The sequence below is a fragment of the Trichosurus vulpecula genome, chromosome 5, assembly GCF_011100635.1.
Source record: "Trichosurus vulpecula isolate mTriVul1 chromosome 5, mTriVul1.pri, whole genome shotgun sequence".
NCBI classification, from domain to species: domain Eukaryota; kingdom Metazoa; phylum Chordata; class Mammalia; order Diprotodontia; family Phalangeridae; genus Trichosurus; species Trichosurus vulpecula.
In genome coordinates this window covers 128,437,578-128,456,532 of record NC_050577.1, presented here as the reverse complement: position 1 = coordinate 128,456,532, position 18,955 = coordinate 128,437,578, and the positions used below count along the sequence as shown (strand labels likewise).

Sequence of the window (18,955 nt, the reverse complement as noted above, 5' to 3'; positions counted from 1 at the left end):
CCATTTTTTATCTCATCAGTCTGCCTTGGTCTTCAGTTCTCTTCTTCTCTCAACCTTGATTTCTGGATATGATCATTGGGGTTTTCAAGAAATTCCCATAAATGATCTCCCTAAACTTCAAATTTATAGATTTGATGGAATCCAGGTTAAATGCTAAATGCATCTTTCCTTTGTGTTCTAGAAAGTGTAATTTCAGGCAGGTAATATAAAGTTCATGTGATGGTAATGGGATCTCAGAATAAAATACATGTTGCCTCCTGCCATCAAATGTAAGTTCCTGGAGAACAGTCTGTCATTTGCCTTTGTATATGAAAAGTTGGTCACATAAAAGACATTTGATAATTTATTGTTTGTTACTTGTTGATCAATTGATTGATTGAGAGGGCCAAGAAAGATCTTATGGAATATGAAAGAATGGTTGGCCAATTGGCTGATTACAGTAGTATGTGTGCCATATCTTAAGTGACCTATTCAGGACAGTGCTCTACTACATCATTCTCTAAGTTCCAGTCTGAATCAAATCCTTTAACACAGATCTTCATTCCCCAATGAATATTGTTAATCTCCTATTTTTACTATGTATGACTTCAAATTTCATTACATATAAAGAGTTGGAACATGGAATAATAGATTAAAATATGGTTAACTTCAGGTTGTCTATGTGATTCACTTTCTAACTGGAAATCAGTAAATAGAGCCAAAGTGGAAGAGGTTAGGGTTCAATCAAAAAAAGGGACTAGTGTGGGTGTGATTGTATTTTAAAATTTAGATACAAGTAAATTTGGAGCAATATTCATAACAGTTGCAATTCTATAGCACTTTTAAGTTTTGCAAAGTGCTTTATATACACAATCTCATTTGATCCCTACAACAGCTGTGTGGAGTAGGTGTTGTTATTATCCCGATTGTACAAATGAGGAAACTGAGGCCCAGAGAGGTAAAATGGCTTGCCCAGGGTCATACATCTAAAAATTCTGTCTCAGGCAGGATTTGAAGTCAGATTTTCCCTGTCTCCAGGTCTGAAACTCTATTTACTGGGTCACTTATCTGTCAAGTCTTCCTTCTCATGGATTGTATAATTTCTTTTCTCCACAAAGAAAATAAAAGGGATGTTTTAACTATAAAATGAAACCTGGAAAAATGCATGAAACAGTGTTGAGAGTGATAGATAATACTGCTTTCAGAAAATGTTAAGTATGTGGAAAATGGGCTCGTATCACTTGAAAAAAAATTATGAAGCATTCAAGATAAAGCAACAGTTCCTGTGAGTTCATACTTAAAATGTCCTGGCTTTGAATAATATGGTATTGAAAATGTACTTGAACTTTCGTTATTCAAATATGCAGTAGAAATTAAAGAAGAGAGAGAAGAACCTCTATCATGGTTTAAACAAGATAATTTTGCTCCCAAATAACCATTGATTTCAGTGCTGGGGTAAACACGTAAGGTGTCATCATATAATTTTTTGTTATGAATTTTCACTGCCTATAGGGACAATATAGAAGTAATATTTTTCCCTGGGTTTAATGTTTTGAAATAATAAACTACAGGTTAACTTTATGAGGAAGATTTTTTCCTTAACCTCAACGTGTAATTTTGTGACCCAGCTAAACTGAAACTAAAAGAAAGAAGGCTAAAGAAATATGGTTGACTGCACAATATTCAACTAATTCCATGGAGTACCCTCCCATTGAAATGATTGATCACTTATTCTTCTGGGTTTGAAGTCACTTTTCTTTTTTCACTGTATGGAAAGAGTACTAGGCTTAGGTTCATATCCCATCACTAATATTTCCTAGATTTATGTCTGTTGGCAAGTCACAGCCTCTGAGTTTTAGTTTCCTTATCTTCAAAATTAGAACAATAATATTTGCATTATCTACTTCTTCAGGTTTTTGTGAGGATTAGATGAGATATTATTTTTAAAAGTCCTTTGAAACTAGTAAAGATCAATATAAAGTGAATTATAATTATTTTATATGATAGAAAATTTAAATATTGATATTTTCTTTTAATAGTCACAAGATCCACAAGAAAATTCAGAAATATATTTCAGGAATATGCATATCCCTTACATAATCCACTTTGGAAGGAATTAAAAAATTAATATTATTAATAAACAGATGGTATGATGTTTATGCGGCATAATTTAAGTGATTAAAGAATCCTATGTCTTTTTTATAGATTTTATTGATATCTTTTGCTTCAATATGTTTAAATGTCCTTCATAACTCACCTCTTCTTTCCCTCTCCCATACAACTATTCCTTATAACAAAGCATTTTAAAAGAGAGAGAGAAAAAAAGTCAGCAAAGCAAAATTTCAAAAGAATCTTGTATTACATGTAATGTTCTACACCTGTAGACTTCACTCCCCCATATCTGGAGAGGAGTACGGAAGGTGTCTTTTCATATATCTTCTTTGGGAATGAACTTGTTTGTCATTTTACAGCATTAATCTTCCATTGTTTTGTGGTTGTTCCTTCCATTTAAACTACTTAATCATTGCATTTGTTGTTTTCCTGGCTCTGCTTACTTCTCTTTGAATCAGTTCATGAAAGTCTTTTCATGCTTCTCTCTATTATTTTTGTCATTTCTTACATCACAGTCATATTCTGTTACATTCATGTACCATAGTTTGTTTAGCCAATCCTTAGTTGATGGGCATCTAACTTTGTTTCCAATGTCTTGCCACTCTCATAAAGTACTTGGATAAATATTTTGGTGTAAGTTGAATCACGTGTTGTAATTGAAATTTTTAGCATCATATGTTAACTATGATATGGGGTACAAAATGATCATATTTTATTTCAATATACTTTAACTTATTTTTGATGTGTTCTGGTTATAGAAAAATAGTTAATTTCTTTAAAATAAAAAATTAACTATTGAGTAAATTATTTCATCGTGTTTTAGAGGCATTCTAATTAATATATTATCATTTGTTCAATATTTATTAAGGATGCTCTAGCTAGCTCAACATTAACTAGAATGTACTGCAAAAGCATAGTGAGATATGTTCCAAGGAACACAAGTTCTTTCTTTGTAAGTGACTTGCTTAAACTTCAATGTTGTCTACTTGAAGTCACTTTTTCCAATGTTGTGTTTATTGATCAGAAAACAATCAATTGACATTCAATTACTTTAGAACCTGTGCTATGGAAATCTATTGTAGAATGATAATCAGATAACAGCATCTAAAATTATCTTCTGAGGCAGAATGTTGCTGCCAGTATAGTATAATTCTTTGAGGACAGAGATGATTTTCATTTTATTTTGTATCTTTAGTGCCTAATCCAGTGCCTTGCATAAAGAATGTTTCATAAATGGTGATTTAATTGAAATGAATTTAGTAATTTCATACTCTTAGTTGAGGTGATGTAAAGAAGAAAAAAATAAAAAAAATCCATGCAGGATAAATATGCCAAGGAGATGCCTGTATATTTTCTTATATATTCACTCCCATACATTTTTAAGAGTCATCTTAATGTTAATATTTAGCTTTATTGATACAGCGGTAGCATTGTATCCTATTGCATATATTGTTTGGATGGCTAATGATTAGTGATATCTGTGCTTGTAGTAATGTATCACCTGTTCAAGGGGCAAAAGGATAAATCTTGTTTAAACTGATGGGGATTCCTTTAGACAATTGACTAGGCACAACTGACAGGCATCATCAGGAGGTCAATAGCAGTGGTGTGGTCTTTCTCCCAGTAGGATTCATTTAAAATTCTAATCCTGAGACTTTCCCCTAACTCTCTTTTATGTTTTATCCCACTAGGATATTCTAATTTCACTGAAAACTGATACCATGATGAAGGTTACAACATAAAGAAGTAGTCATGATGATATATCCAATCTTCTAACAATTCTTAAGCATTTCAGAAATAGAGATTAGGTTCAAGGCTATTCAGTTGGATGTTTTGAGCTTTGAAGACAACTAGAACATCAAAATATTATTGGTTCCCCCCCACCTCTATGTCAGCAACTCTACAGCCTCATTAAATTAGGAAGGATGAACTCTGGAGTCATCATTTCAGATTAAGTAAATTTAGAGTGCTTTATTTGCAAATGTTTTGCCTACATTTGTTTCATAAAAAGCTGAATTAAATTTTAATTGTGGTTTATTACTAAGTGGGAAATTTTCAAGTATCTCATCACACACTAGATTAAATTTTGGTTGCCATAAACTCTGTTATTAAATTCAACATCATCCTATAATTGCTAAAATGAGAATTTAGCCAATCATTGAGTAACTAAAAAACACCCCAAAAGATAAAACCAATTTGTTGATTTTCTATCTTTTTGTCTCTTATTTTTCTCTTCTTGCTATTAACTATTTCACTACCAAAACCTCTTGGAAGGGCAGGCTGGGAAGAGAGAACATGTAAGCTCAATTATTCATCACTATATTAAAAGTTTAGAGGAAAAAAGGTTGATATCAATTGCTAAAATGAAGTTTGTGATTATTTGTGAATGTCTTTTATTAGACTCATTAATTTTTAATCATTTTGTCTGATGTGTTATGAGTTACAAGAAATATTAATTGTAATTATAGAAAAAAAGTTTTTGATTAAAAATAAAAGGCTAATTTTTATTTTTATCTTAATTGTGAAATTATGGTGATAGATTGTAGAAATTTAATATGGCTAAAATTTTGTTAGAAATTTACAGTATTTGGGAATTAATAAAATATGTTATAATTTAAGGAAATTAAAGGGTGTACATGGAAATATTTCTTAAAATAACTACCTCCCTCCAAATGAAAGATTTGAACCAAAATTTGTGATGTCTGCAGTCTATATAAGGTTCCTAAGAGATCCTCAAGCAAAGATTCACTCTTTAATCTCTTGGTCAAACATAGAGGGTGACAAGGGATGCTAGATTTATTTGAGAAGTTGGAAGGGTAGAAGAGGAGAGGCTAAGAAGAGAAGATGCTACACACAGTAGCAATGGTCACTACAGAAGCATTGGTCACATCACGTATCTGCAATAACAACTCTAAATCTTTCCCAGTTCTACAGAGATGTGTTCTGGTTATAGAAAAATAGTTAAGGCACCACTGGTGCTACAAAAGGTGGTAAGGGAGACTGAGTGGCCTGGGACAATCTTAATGAATTACTTTAATTAGAGAGCTATTTTTGTTTGTCACAGTCACTGTAGTGAGAATATCTCCATATATGTTGAGGGTTTCTTTGATGAAAATAAGTGAAGGGAATAGGCATCCTTTCACAAATTCTACAGTAGACCATTTTGTCAGTCACATAATTGACTAAAAGGTACAGCGGACATAAAATCCTGTTGGTTTTTGTTTCTGGATTACAAAAGAAAAAAAAAGCACTTGACTCAACAAGGCAAAATCCTGCCTTGACAGCTTTCATCTTACAAGGTGACTCCTATGTATATTTGATAGATAGAACCCTAGAGAAGATTGTGTTTGGTGATCCTTGGATTATTATTATTATCAATTAATGAGATATACATTTCCCAAATATGCACTCAAATTCAGGTAGGATGTTATACTCACAGGCTAAAAAGAAGAGTATTTTCTAGAGCTGTGATTTTCCAGATGCTCCAGCCTACAGATACCATTGTACTTATTGTACCATGTGTCAGAATACTACTGAGCCTCTTATGATATTCCCCCAGTGAGGTTGTTTGGCTATAAGTCATAGAACACCACAATTTCAATGGTGATCCAAAGAGCAATGGAGAAATGTATTGTAGATGGAAATAGGTTGCAGCCTATTAGCAATGCTAATTTGCATGCAAGCCATATAATTGATACATTAGAAAAGTCACTTAAATTTTCTTAGCCTCACTTTCCTCATCTATAAAATAATTTCTAAGGTCTCTTCCAACTCTAAGTTCTATAATGTTATGATTCTCCCAAATCTATATCCTTTTACCCCATGTTTTATGGAACCAAAGAACTGAGTTTCATGGAGACTTATGCTTAAAAAAACAATTAAAAGATTGGTGACAGTAGTCATGGAGATATTCCAATTTAATTGATGAGAAATCGGTGGAAGTAGACAAAAGAGAATTTCGTAATGGACTATACTGTTAGGAAATTGGATAACTCCTGAAAGTCAAGCTCTTATAAAAGAGAAAGAGATCAAACATGATTAAGTTTTAGATCTAATTTGCTACCATTTAAGGAGGTGAAGGGTTTTACTCATAAGACAAAAAAAATTCAAATTGATAGTTTCAAAGGGATCTTGGAGAGTTGCTCTGAAAAAAAAATCAACTCACACCTTCCATAATTTTTGACTGTGTCTCCATTTCATAGAGAGATTGGATATTCACAGTCAATTTAAGAAATGTTTTGTAATTGCAATCTAATAGTATTGGAGGAATAGAAAATGCCAAGAAGAAATGGATGGATTGACAGACAGAAAGAAAGAAAAGAGAGACAGAGACAGACAGACAGAGACAGAGAGACAAAGAGATGGAGATAGATAGAGGTGTGGGTATATAGAAAGACAGAGGCAGAGAGATAAAGACAGAGAACTATTCAATATTATTCAAAGGATATAAACAGGAATAATGGTAGAGAATTAGAAAATACTTGTCCAAATATGAAATATTTTAATTGCACTTTTGAAACTGGGACTATCGGCCACTTTCTCTAACTGGTAGCCATGGTAGAATTTACTGCTTTATTTATAAAAAGAAATTGGAATAGGTCATTCAGTTATGTGTCCACGCTAAAAGAGGTACAAAGAGGATGCTACTAGCCAAATTCGCTAAAATTCTGAGTTGCTCCAAAAGAATAGGGAAGACGTGTTACTGTGGTAGAGGCATGCCAGTCCTCTGCTACATTGTAATATACATGAGGGACCTAGATTCTTAGAGCTAGAAGTGGCCTTAGAGATTATTTGATCCAACCCCCTTATGTTATAGATGAGGAAATGTAATTTTTCTCCTTATATAACTGAATCTCATTAAAGGAAGTTACCTTCAGCCAATAAATCCACGACTACTTATGAAACACATTGTATTGTGGCAGGGATGGATCATTGGAGATCTAGAATGGAGATATGAGGCTAGAGAGAAAGTTCAGTAATTTTTCAGTTGTGTCCAATTCTTCAATGACCCCTTCGTGACTTGACTTTCAGGAGTTATCCAGTTTCTTAACAGTATATTCCATTACAAAAATCCCATTATAGGGTTTTCTTGGCAAAGATACTGGAGTGGTTTGCCATTTCCTTCTCCAAATCATTTCACAGATGAAGAACTGAGGCAAACAGGGTTAAATCACTCACCCAGGATCACAAAGCTAGTAAGTGTTTCAGGCCAGATTTGAGCTCATAAAAATGAATCTTCCTGATGCCAAGGCCAGTGTTCTCTCCATTATGCCACCTAGTTGCCCTAGATGTGAGACTACAAGAAGTCTAAAATATTATCCCTGCTCTTAAGTCACAACATAGTTTTACTCCATAGAAAACTCTTATACATTCAATAATTGTTTTCCATAATTATGGAAAGGATTATGGAATTTTAGAATTATGAAAAATTTGTAATTGTGGAAAAATTATGGAATATAATTCCATAATTATGGCAGGTGAGTCATGTTTTTTAATTAGATTTTTATTTTTAGTTTACAACACTTAGTTCTACATGTTCTTGAGTTTCAAATTTTATTCCCTTCCCTCCCCTCCCCCTCCCCCCCAAGAGGACATGCAGTCCAATATAGATTCTACATAAACTTTCGCATTAAACTTATTTACACAATAGTCAAGTGCAAAGAAGAATTATGACCAATGGAATAAATCATGAGAGAGAAGAAACAAAACCAAAAAAGAAGAGGAAAAAAAGAGAGCAAATAGTTTGCCTCAATCTGTATTCAGACTCCAGAGTTCTTTCTCTGGATGTAGCCAGCTCTCTCCATCATGGGTCCTTTGGAGCTGTCTTTGAGCCTTGTATTGCTGAGGAGAGCCAAGTCGATCAAAGTTAGTCATCACAGAATCAATATGTCTGTGGTTGTGTACAATGTTCTCCTGGTTCTGCTCCTCTCACTCAGCATCATATCATGTAGTTCTTTCCAGGTTATTACAAAGTCTGTTTCTTCCCCATTTCTTATAGTACAATAGTATTCCTTTACATTCATATACCACATCTTGTACAGCCATTCCCCAGTTGATGGGCATCCCCTTGATTTCCAATTCTTTGCTACCACAAAAAGAGCTGCTGTAAATATTTTTGTATCTACAGGTCACTTTCCCACTTGTGCGATCTCTTTGGGATATAGCCCTAGGAGTGGTATTGTTGGGTCAAAGGGTACGCAGATTTTTGTAGCCCTTTGGGCACAGTTCCAAATTGCTTTCCAAAATGGCTGGATCTGTTCACAACTCCAACAACAATGCATTAATTATCCAATTTTCCCACGTTCTCTCCAGCATTTATCATTTTCCTGTTTTGTCATGTTAGCCAATCTAACAGGAGAGATGTGGTACCTAAGTGTTGTTTTGATTTGCATTTCTCTAATCCATAGTGATTTAGAGCATTTTTTCATATGCCTAGAGATAGCTTTAATTTCTTCCTCTGAAAACTGTGTGTTCATATCTTTTGACCATTTCTCAATTGGGGAATGGCTGTGAATCATACTTTAAACAAAAAGATTACTGGTATAAATTGTAAAGCACAATTACTAGTGTTGAGTCTATTTTGTTGTACTCTAATTCTTTGATATTTTGTCTCAGGTAATCAGAACATTGCCTACCTTAGTATGTATGCTCCTTGAGAGCAGAGACTATTATTGCTTATTATATACCTCTTGCACTTTGCATAGTGCCTGACACCTAATAGGCACCTAAGAAATCTTTGCTGAATTGAACTGAATTAAATTGAAAATAAAATCAAGAACAATTCTCTCTTATACCCAACCCTCAAACTTTCTAAATACTTAGAAGTTTATTGCTTTTCCTGTTGTCTTGAAAAAATCCAATTTGTCCTAAATTTGCAAGTATTTCTCCCATCTTTACCAGTGTCAGGACCTTCCCTTTTAAACTCCTACTCCTTTTTACCATTTGCCATTTCTCTGGCTAAGAGAACACCAATAGATTTCTGGGAGGGAAAAACTACTGTTCCCACTCAGGAACAAGCCTATGTGCCTTGAACAACATAAGACGGCTTTATGCTGTCTTATTTTATAGACGAGGTAACCCAAAGAACTGAGGTACCTCAAACAAATTATAAGCATTAGAATCAGTACTTGAAACCTGGTCCCTTGACTCCCAGAGGTAGCACTACACCAAGAAGGAAGGAATAGCAAATTGAGTGTAATTTGAAAAGAGAGGAGGGGAAATGGACATGGTTCTTTAGACCCACTGCCTGATTTTCATCTATCTTCCTAAGATTTCTATCAGGTGCTAGAGTCACAGATCCCAGTGCTTATTAACATGGATTTTCATCCCTTCCTTTCAAATAATATCTTGAGTTCGCATTTAAGGCTTTCTCTCAGTGATATACACAATGCAATGTGTTTTGAATAGAGGGACTCAGAAAATTTAGATTTCATTGTTGCAAAGAAGCAAATTTTTGTTATATAAAAGAGTTGTCAACAATACATAGAGCAATAAGCCATTAACAACCTTCCATGTATGTTTTGCTGAGAAAACAGGACAAATCTAATTCACACGTTCATAGCATGCCTCTTCTTACATCCTTTGACTATTTTTATATCCTATCTAAAAAGGTTGAGTAAGGTTGAGCTCAGCAATGCACTTCAAGAAAATATAGACTACTGCTTAGTGAACTATTTTGAATTTTCTTGGTGGAGAGTAAGGTGTTATTTATGTAAGATGATATCATTAGTCATAATGCCTGTAGGTAATGGAGGTAATACTAGGAAATAGTCTTACAGAGATTTCTACTGTCTAATGTTTTACTAGGCTAAGGAGCCATGCAATCTCTAATGTCTGACCATGTTTACTGATATCCAGAATTTAAATCTTTTAAAATAGTTTACAGACTGGAGCTCTGCTTAGCCAGAATACTGTCACTGGTAGTAATCATTAAAATAGTTTCCAATATACAAACCTTTTGTCATTATACATGAATGCACTATAAAGCAATTTCTAGTTAATCATTTTCATCATTTGACCCAATTCAATACTTTATATATCATGAAAAACAGATACTTTTTGTTCTAAATTTTTGTGTACTTTGTTCATTTATGTTTATATACCCAAAATAATTGATGTACATAAGATCTACCATAAAATACTTTTATAATGATGGAAAGAATATGTACAGAAAACTTGGAGCTATCTAAGAGGAAAGTACATGTAGCATTTTTTTGAATTATGAAAAGGAAATTAATATATTCGAGTGTAAGATTCCACCTTCAACACCGGAATTTGACCCTTGATGACTATAGTAGAATATAAGCTCCCTGAGGGGAGGTGTGTTTTAGTTTTGTCTTTAGATCACTAGTGTCTTACACAGTGACCTTCACAGAGTACTGGTGTGATAATTTTTAATCGAATTGAATTGGTGAGAAATATTTGACTGTAAATAAAAACAGATCACATTTGATTACAGACATTTGGTGGGGGACGACGACAAACAAACTACAACTCAGTTCTTTTGGTAAAATTCCCAACTTGTCCCTTGCCATAAGGTAGGTCAACCCACTGGCAAATGATTCGGGACATTTAGGATATAGATTCTTTCCTAAGAATAAGTTAAATGTGTCAGGAAACTATAGGCTAGGCCACTTGTCTGCTAGAGCTGTTCCTTTGACTCTTCCTGGTCAGGACCAACCTTTTACCTTTAGTCCCAGGTGGGAAAAATAGGGCAAAAAAGGTAGCAGCCAGTGAGAACAACATGAATGAGAGAAGGGAGAATATTGGGGAAATGAAATGAAAGGGATCAGGGATCTCTGACCCATGTTCTGCTACCAGATAAATACGAACTGGGATTTCTCCCATTGTCACACCCTTTAAAAGGCCCAGGCTGAATCTGTTCTTCCAGGTCAGTACATTTAACACACTTAATTGTACTTCCAGGCTTTTGAAGGATTTGTTGACAGCACCCATTTAGGAGTAGTCTGAAAGAATTACTGCAGCTTTTAGAAGAGATTCTCTTATTCCCATGAGCGTCATACAAAGCCGGAGGACCTGGATGAACTGATCTTTTCCATCACTAATATCCCTTTGCAGACAGCAAAGATTTGAAAGCCTCTTTAGCACTCCATTTTCTTAAAAAGCAGAAAGACAAGATGAGAGGGATAGAGATGGTCTTTGATACCTTACATTTCAGAGATTTATGAATTGTGCTCTTGGGACAGTGATAAAAACTCCCACTTTGTGAGTTAATGTATACTTATGTTTCCCAAAAATAATAATAAATACTGGATATACAGGGAAAAACACTTTTGTGCTTAGCACATCTGCTTCCCATGGTTCTTCAAATCGCATATGCTTCTTTTACTGCAGGAAACACATTTTAAAAACTACTGTTAACATAGGAGAGCCAATACGATACTGAAGAAAGCCAGCCCTTTCTTGGCATTGAGCATCAGTAAGAGAATTGATGGCTGACATGGATTACAAAGTTCTTCTTGAAGGAAGGAAATAAGCATCTATTAAGCACTTATTATGTGCTAAGCACTATGTTAAGTGCTATAATAAAAATAACAGCAACAATAATGATATCTATAGAGTACTTTAAGATTTCCAAAACATTTACAAATATTGTTTCATTTTCTCTTCACAACAATGTGTGAGGCAGGTGTGATTATTACACCCACTTTACAGATGTGAGGAAACAGGCAAAGAGAGTTAAGAGCTTTGCCCAGGATCACACAGGTAGCAAGCGTCTGAGGTCAGATTTACTCGGGTCTTCCTGATTCCATGTTTTGCACTCTATCCACTATTTCATTATATCCTTACAACAATGCTGAGAGATAGGTGCTATTATTATCTACATTTTATAGTTGAGGAAACTGAAGCAGAGAGAAGTTAAGTGAATTTCTTAGGATCACATAGCCAGTAAGTGTCTGAGCCGCATTTGAACTCAGAACTTCCTGACTCCAAGCCTGGTGCTTTATCCACTGTGCCAACTGCCACTTCTGGTACATATCCTTATTAGTTTCCTTTTTTCCAATTTTAGGTTGAGCTGATGATTCTGACCATTGGCAAATCATGTTCTGCTTTCTTAATTGGGTATCTAAATATTTTAAAGGAAAATAGAGGGAAGGCATAGGGAAGTCATGAGGTGCAATGGAAATAATTGGGAATCAGGTGATGTGAATTCTATTTCCAGACCAGCAACCAACTAATGTTGTAACTTTTCTGAACTGCAGTTACCTCAACAGTAGTTTAACAAATATTCATTAGGAACCTAATATATACCGGGCACTATTCTGGATCACCTCTAAAGTCTAACACGTGAACTTTTCATGATACTAAAAAGGAATGTCTACTCTCTTTTTGGCTCTAAAAGTCTGTGAATTTATGAATAATATTAAACCTTTGAAATGGGGAGGAAAGATGAAATGGAATGGAATAACCCCAGTTATTTTGACAGCCTTAATTCCGCTTCTTGATTCTAAAGGTTACAAACCGCTCCAGAGTATTTCTTCCATTTTATTCTTGCACTTTAACGATAGCTAACATTTATACAAGCTTTATAAAGTCGAAGACCCTGTGAGATAGATAGCACAAGCATTAAGATCCTCATTTATACATAAGGAAATTGAAGCTCATTGGGGTTAAAGTGATTTCCTGTAATCACATAGCTAAATAAGGGAAGGGTAGAGGAGAGAAGGGAACAAGTATTACTTATGAGAGCCATGGTTTAAACCCAGGTCTTCAGATTCTAGAAACCAATGGTCTTTTCATTATACCACACTATATTCCTTTCTTCTTTTTTTCCTCTACCCAATTTTCTTCCTCTCTCAAGTCCAAAGCAGCCTAGACTGGAGGGGAAAGAACATGATCTGGTTTGGGGAGCATGATTGAGATTTCATATGTGTGTGTGGTTTGGGGGAAGGGGTAGGAAAGAACTTTCCATGTCCTGTCATCTTCCTTTTTTAAACCCTGAGCCCCCCTCTTTTTTAATGATTGCTTATTTTGACATCATAAAATAGTATTTATGAAGTGTTCATTTGACATGGTGCTAGATTGTATACAAAGCAAAGTAAAGCAGACAGTCCCTCAAGAGGCTCACAACCTAGCACAGTCAACATTGACAGAGTCAGACATATTATTACCGTTGGCCTCCATCTAGGTTTTCTGGAACTCACAATATATAGGGTTTGCTTTTGGCCAACTGCATTTATATGACCTTCTTGGGCCAAATCAGCCACGGAAACCTGATTCCCCTAATTACAGCAAGTAGTGGGCAAAATTATTTGTGTACGACTGAAAGAGAGATAGATTACTTTTCATCTGTGATTCTCAGTGTAATTATGACTTTCATGGAAGGGTTTTGAGGAATGAGAAAAATATGATCACTACAAAGATCCAGGCTTTAACTGTGTACCAGAAAATGCCTTTCAGGAAATGTGCCTCTAGTCAAACACACCGCAACAAATAAGGCTAAGAAGACCTGTTTGAAAAGTATTATGAAAGAGGAAAGAAAATCTTTGCAGTCCTAAGAATAAATTGAAAAGAATAAGAGGATCAGATTTAGTCTGTATGTGGAGGAGAGGTATAGGAATAAAGTAAACTTGTGTTTTTAGATTTATGGTTAAATTGTGACAAATTACAGAGATCCAGTTTTCATACCCCATAGGTATGACTATGGCTTAGTCAGACTTCTTAAAAATCCAAAGTACTCCCAATTTAGGATCATAGCAGGGGCATGGGGGATCATGTTGTCCTCCCCCAAATTCAATAAAGCGGGATGGGTTGGGAAGGAGCAAAATGTAGTTAGCCTTTCACAACATGAGTATTGTGGAAGGGTTATACATAATGATACATGTGTGGCCTAGGTTGAATTGCTCAACTTCTTAGGGAGGGTGGGTGGGAAGGGAAGAGGGGAGAGAACTTGGAACTCAAAGTTTTAAAATCAGATGTTCAAAAACAAAAAAGGTTTTTGCATGCAACTAAAAAATAAGATACACAGGCAATGGGGTGTAGAAATTTATCTTGCCCTACAGGAAAGGAAGGGAAAAGCAGATGAGAGGGGAGGGGGGTGATAGAGGGGAGGGCTGACTGGGGAACAGGGCAACCAGAATATAAGCCATCTTGGAGTGGGGGGGAGGGTAGAAATGGGGAGAAAATTTGTAATTCAAACTGTTGTGAAAATCAATGCTGAACACCAAATATGTTAAATAAATAAATTTAAATTTAAAAAAAGTTAGTACTTCAGTGATGAACAAAAAAGGCATGCAAAAGAGGTCAGTACCACTTTGATATAAATTACAGTTTAAATAGTTTTGTTATATAATGTATATTTTTGATAGGAAAGTAGGTCACTAAAAAGGACAGACCAAGTCTCTTGGCCAGAAAACAAAGAAACAAACAAAAAACATGTGAATTGTAAAAGGTTTAAGTTTCTTGACTTCTTGAATACCTACTGAAATAGGAAAAATTAAATACCATGTTTTGAAGCTTTTTCGAGAGGGACAAATGTGATGAAAAATAAATTAATTTTCTTTTACTTGCTATTGCCAGTGTTGCATTATGAAAATGAATTATTGCTATATCAGTCTAAAATTTGTGGCACTTACAAACATAAGACCTACAAATTCAATCAAGAATTGTTTGTTTTAAGATACATTAGTCTGAGAAAAGTTTACAAGCCAGGTTTGAAAAATGAGGACTTTAACATTTAAATATCTATGTAGTAGGTTTGCCCTTTGAGATCAGTGTTATACATGTGAACTTACAATCTAAAGTAAATATGTAGAATGAAAACCCAGAACTAGTAGCACTTTTAACAGATCACATATGTATTTTGTTGCACATAAAATGAAAATTTTTAATGATTTAGTACAATTCAGCAGATATTTATGATTAACCTACTCTAATCAATTCTATATATTATTTTGATATTTTTTTCTTTGTTTCAAAATACCTATAGTAAGACCTCCAGTTTGTTGAATGACTTTGTTGAGGAGCTACAGAAAAATAAGGAAAAGAAATCATGCTGTATGAAAAGGCCTTGTATTGTTACCATTTAATAAAGATAGCAGATCCATTGAAATAGTGGGAAAAAAAAGATAAGGTAACTGAGACCCAGAGATTTTAAGTGATATGCCTAGGGTCACATAGTCAATGTCAGAGGGAGAATTTAATCCCAGGTTTTACTAATTCTACCACTAGCCACTTATTTTCAGATACATATAAGAATCTGTATACATGTATACAAAATCTATATTGCATAAGTATGTCTTATTATATATTGCATATATGTAATATACCTTCAGCTAGAACTACTAAATTTAGAACTACCCAATTTTAATTCAATTAATTTGAGTAAACATTTATTAAGCACCTAGTGTTTCAAGGTATGATGCTAGGTATAGGCTACAAAGATAAATAAGATACAATCCCTGCTTTCGAGGACTTTAATGCAGTGTTGGGGAAGGCATATCCAAACAACTATGATACAAGAGTAACTATGATAAGTGCAAAGGAGAGATTCATAAAAAGTATTAGAAACAGTTTGAAGGAGGGCATGGAATCTGGTTGGGGGAGGCAGGTACAAATGATAGGGGATTATTGATGGGGGATAATACGACACCTGAATTTGACATCAATGGACCAAAAAGACCCCAATAAATAGACATAGAGGACTATATTACAAGCATGAGGGTTGGCAAGAGTAAAAGCACAGGTATGGGAGGGAGAAGGACTAGAAGGAAAGAGGTGAGGAGGATGGAAAGTAGCCCAGTTTGACTGGAGCATAGAATGCTTCCAGGGGAACAGTATGTGATCAGGCTGCAAAGATAGGTTGGTACCAGGCTGTGGAATTACTTAATTGCCAGGATCAGGTGTCTGCACATTATTCAGTAGGAAATGAGTGACTGAAAAATTTTGAGTGGAACGGTAATCAGATAAATATGTGATCAGATGTTCTGATCAGATGGGATCAAAATAATACATTAGAAAGATGGCCTCAATGGCATTGTGAAGGATGAATTGGAAAAGGCATAGAATAGGAGACAAGAGGACCGGTTAAAGAGCTGTTACAATGTTCTAGGAGAGAAGAGATAAGGTTGTTGGGATTGTCTTGATGGGAATGGAAAGGAAGGGTTGGACCTTAGGAATGAAAAGGCGATAGAGGCCTACTGCAGAAATGCAGAGCAAATCTGTAGAGAGGAATAAATATCTGTTCTCTGGTAGCAGAAATGCAGGAAAAGTTAGTTAGCTTGCCCTTCCTCCTCCAGTATTGCTTAGTGGGTTTTTTGAGGCTTACCAAAGCTTCAAGGTAATTTGCATAGTCTAATTATTAGCTGTTAGGGTCCTGAAAGGAGTTGAAAGGAATTCTGAATGTATCTAACAGGAAGGGTCAGAAGACTGGGGGTGAGCAGGAAGAGGGGCAGAGTGTTTGCACAATTTTTTTTCTAAGCAGAGGTTGAGTGTGGGGCTTTGAGTTGGTGAGTTTTCTGTATGGAGGTGATCATTGACTCCATGAGATTGTAGTGAGAAGGCTGAGGATGAACCTAATTGCTTCCACCAAGAAACTGACAAGGTTTTTTTTTTCTATTCTGGAAAATATAAATACTGCTCAGGTAACTCCTGTGCTGCAGCAGGACTGGAGACATGTTCCATTTTCAAGTTAATAAAGGGTTAAAAGGGTGCTTTTTTAAAAAATGTTTTACCCAATTACATGTAAAAATAATTTTTAACATTCACTTTTTGAAATTTTTTCTATCTCCCTCCTTCCCTCACCTCCCCTCCTCAATGAGAAGGACAAGCAATTTTATGCAGGTTATACATGTACAATCACGCAAAATACATTTCCATATTAGTCATGTTTTAAAAGCAACTACAGACCTCCCCCCAAACAACACAGAAAGATAAAGAAAATGAAAAATAGTATGAATTGATCTGCATTCAGACTCCATCATTTCTTTCTCTGGAGGTAGATAGCATTTATCATCCTGAGTCCTTTAGAATGGTCTTAGATCATTGTATTACTGAGAATAGCTAACTCATTCACAGGTGATCATCACACAATATTGCTGTTACTGTGTACAATGTTCTCCTGCTCACTTCACTTTGCATCAGTTCATGTAGGTCTTTGCAGGTTTTTCTGAGAGCAACCTGTTCATCATTTCTTATAGCACGATAGTATTCTTTTTTAATTAAGATTTTTTATTTTTAGTTTACAACATTCAGTTTCACATGATTTTGAGTTCCAGATTTTCTTCCCTCCCTCCCCCACTCCTTCCCCAAGACAGCATGGAATCCGATATATCTTCCACATATAACTTCATATTGAACTTATTTACACAATAGTCAAGTTGTAAAGAAGAATTATGACCAATGGAATGAATCATGAGAAAGAAGAAACAAAACCATAACAAAAACAAAAGAGAAAAACAAAAAGAAAAAAAAGGAGAGCAAAGAGTTTGCCTCAATCTGCATTCAGTCTCCATAGTTCTTTCTCTGAATATAGGTGGCTCTCTCCCTCATGAGTCCTTTGGAGTTGTCTTGAACCTTGTACTGCTGAAAAGAGCAAGGTCTATCAAGGTTAGTCATCACAGAATCCATATATCTGTGGTTGTTTATAATGTTCTCCTAGTTCTGCTCCATTCACTCAGCATTATATTGTGTAGTTTTTTCCAGGTTTTTATTAAGTCCGTATCATCCCCATTTATTATAGCACAATAGTATTCCATTACATTCATATACCACAACTTGTTCAGCCATTCCCCAATTGATGGGCATCCCATTTATTTCCAGTTCTTTGCTACTGCAAAAAGAGCCACTATAAATATTTTTGTACATATGGGTCCTTTTCCCTTTCGTGCGATCTCTTTGGAATACAACCCTGGAAGTGGTATTGCTGGGTCAAAGGGTATAAACGTTTTTATAGCCCTTTGGGCATAGTTCCAAATTGATCTCCAGAATGGCTGGATCAGTTCACAACTCCACCAGCAATGCAACAGTGTTCCAATTTTCCCACATCCAAGAATAATACGCTACAACCAGGTAGGATTTATTCCAGGAATGCAAGGCTCATTTGATATTAGGAAAACTATCAGCATAATTAATCATATCAACAACAAAACTAGCATAAACCATATGATCATCTCAATAGATGCAGAAAAAGCCTTTGACAGCACCCATTCCTATTAAAAACACTAGAAAGCATAGGAATAAACGGAGCCTTCCTTAAAATTATAAATAACATCTACCTAAAACCATCAACAAGCATTATTTGTAATGGGGATAAGCTAGATTCATCCCCAATAAGATCAAGGGTGAAACAAGGATGTATATTATCACCCCTATTATTCAGTCTGGTACTAGGAATGTTAGCTATAGCAATAAGAGAAAAAAAAGAAATTGAAGGAATTAGAATAGGCAAAGAAGAAACTAAATTATCACTTTTGCAGATGATATGATGATTTACTTAGCACAATAGTATTCTATCACAGCCATATACCGCAACTTGTTCAGCCATTCCCCAGTTGATGGATATCCCCTCAATTCCAATTATTTACTACCACAAAAAGAGCTGCTATAAATATTTTTGTACAAATAGATCCTTTTCCCCTTTTTAAAAAATTTCTTTAGCATACATAGCAGTGGTAGTGCTGAGTCAAAGAGTATGCACAGTTTTATAGCTCACTGGGCGTAGTTCTAAATTGCTCTCCAGAATGGTTGGGTCAGTTCACAACTCCACTAACACTGCATTAGTATCTAAAGGGGTACTTTTTAAAGTTCTAATGCAATGGTTATGCTTTTGCTCTTCTTGCTTCCCTTTTGGCTATTTACTTTTTGTTAGTGTGGGCACTAGAGAATCAGATCACAATATTGTTTA

General features: G+C 35.1%; 1 protein-coding gene across 2 annotated transcripts in view; it reads left to right on the top strand.

The window, feature by feature from the left end:
- The window catches only part of CPED1 (cadherin like and PC-esterase domain containing 1), a 417,833-nt gene that overhangs the window by 226,046 nt on the left and 172,832 nt on the right, over positions 1-18,955 (top strand). The window lies entirely within an intron of this gene.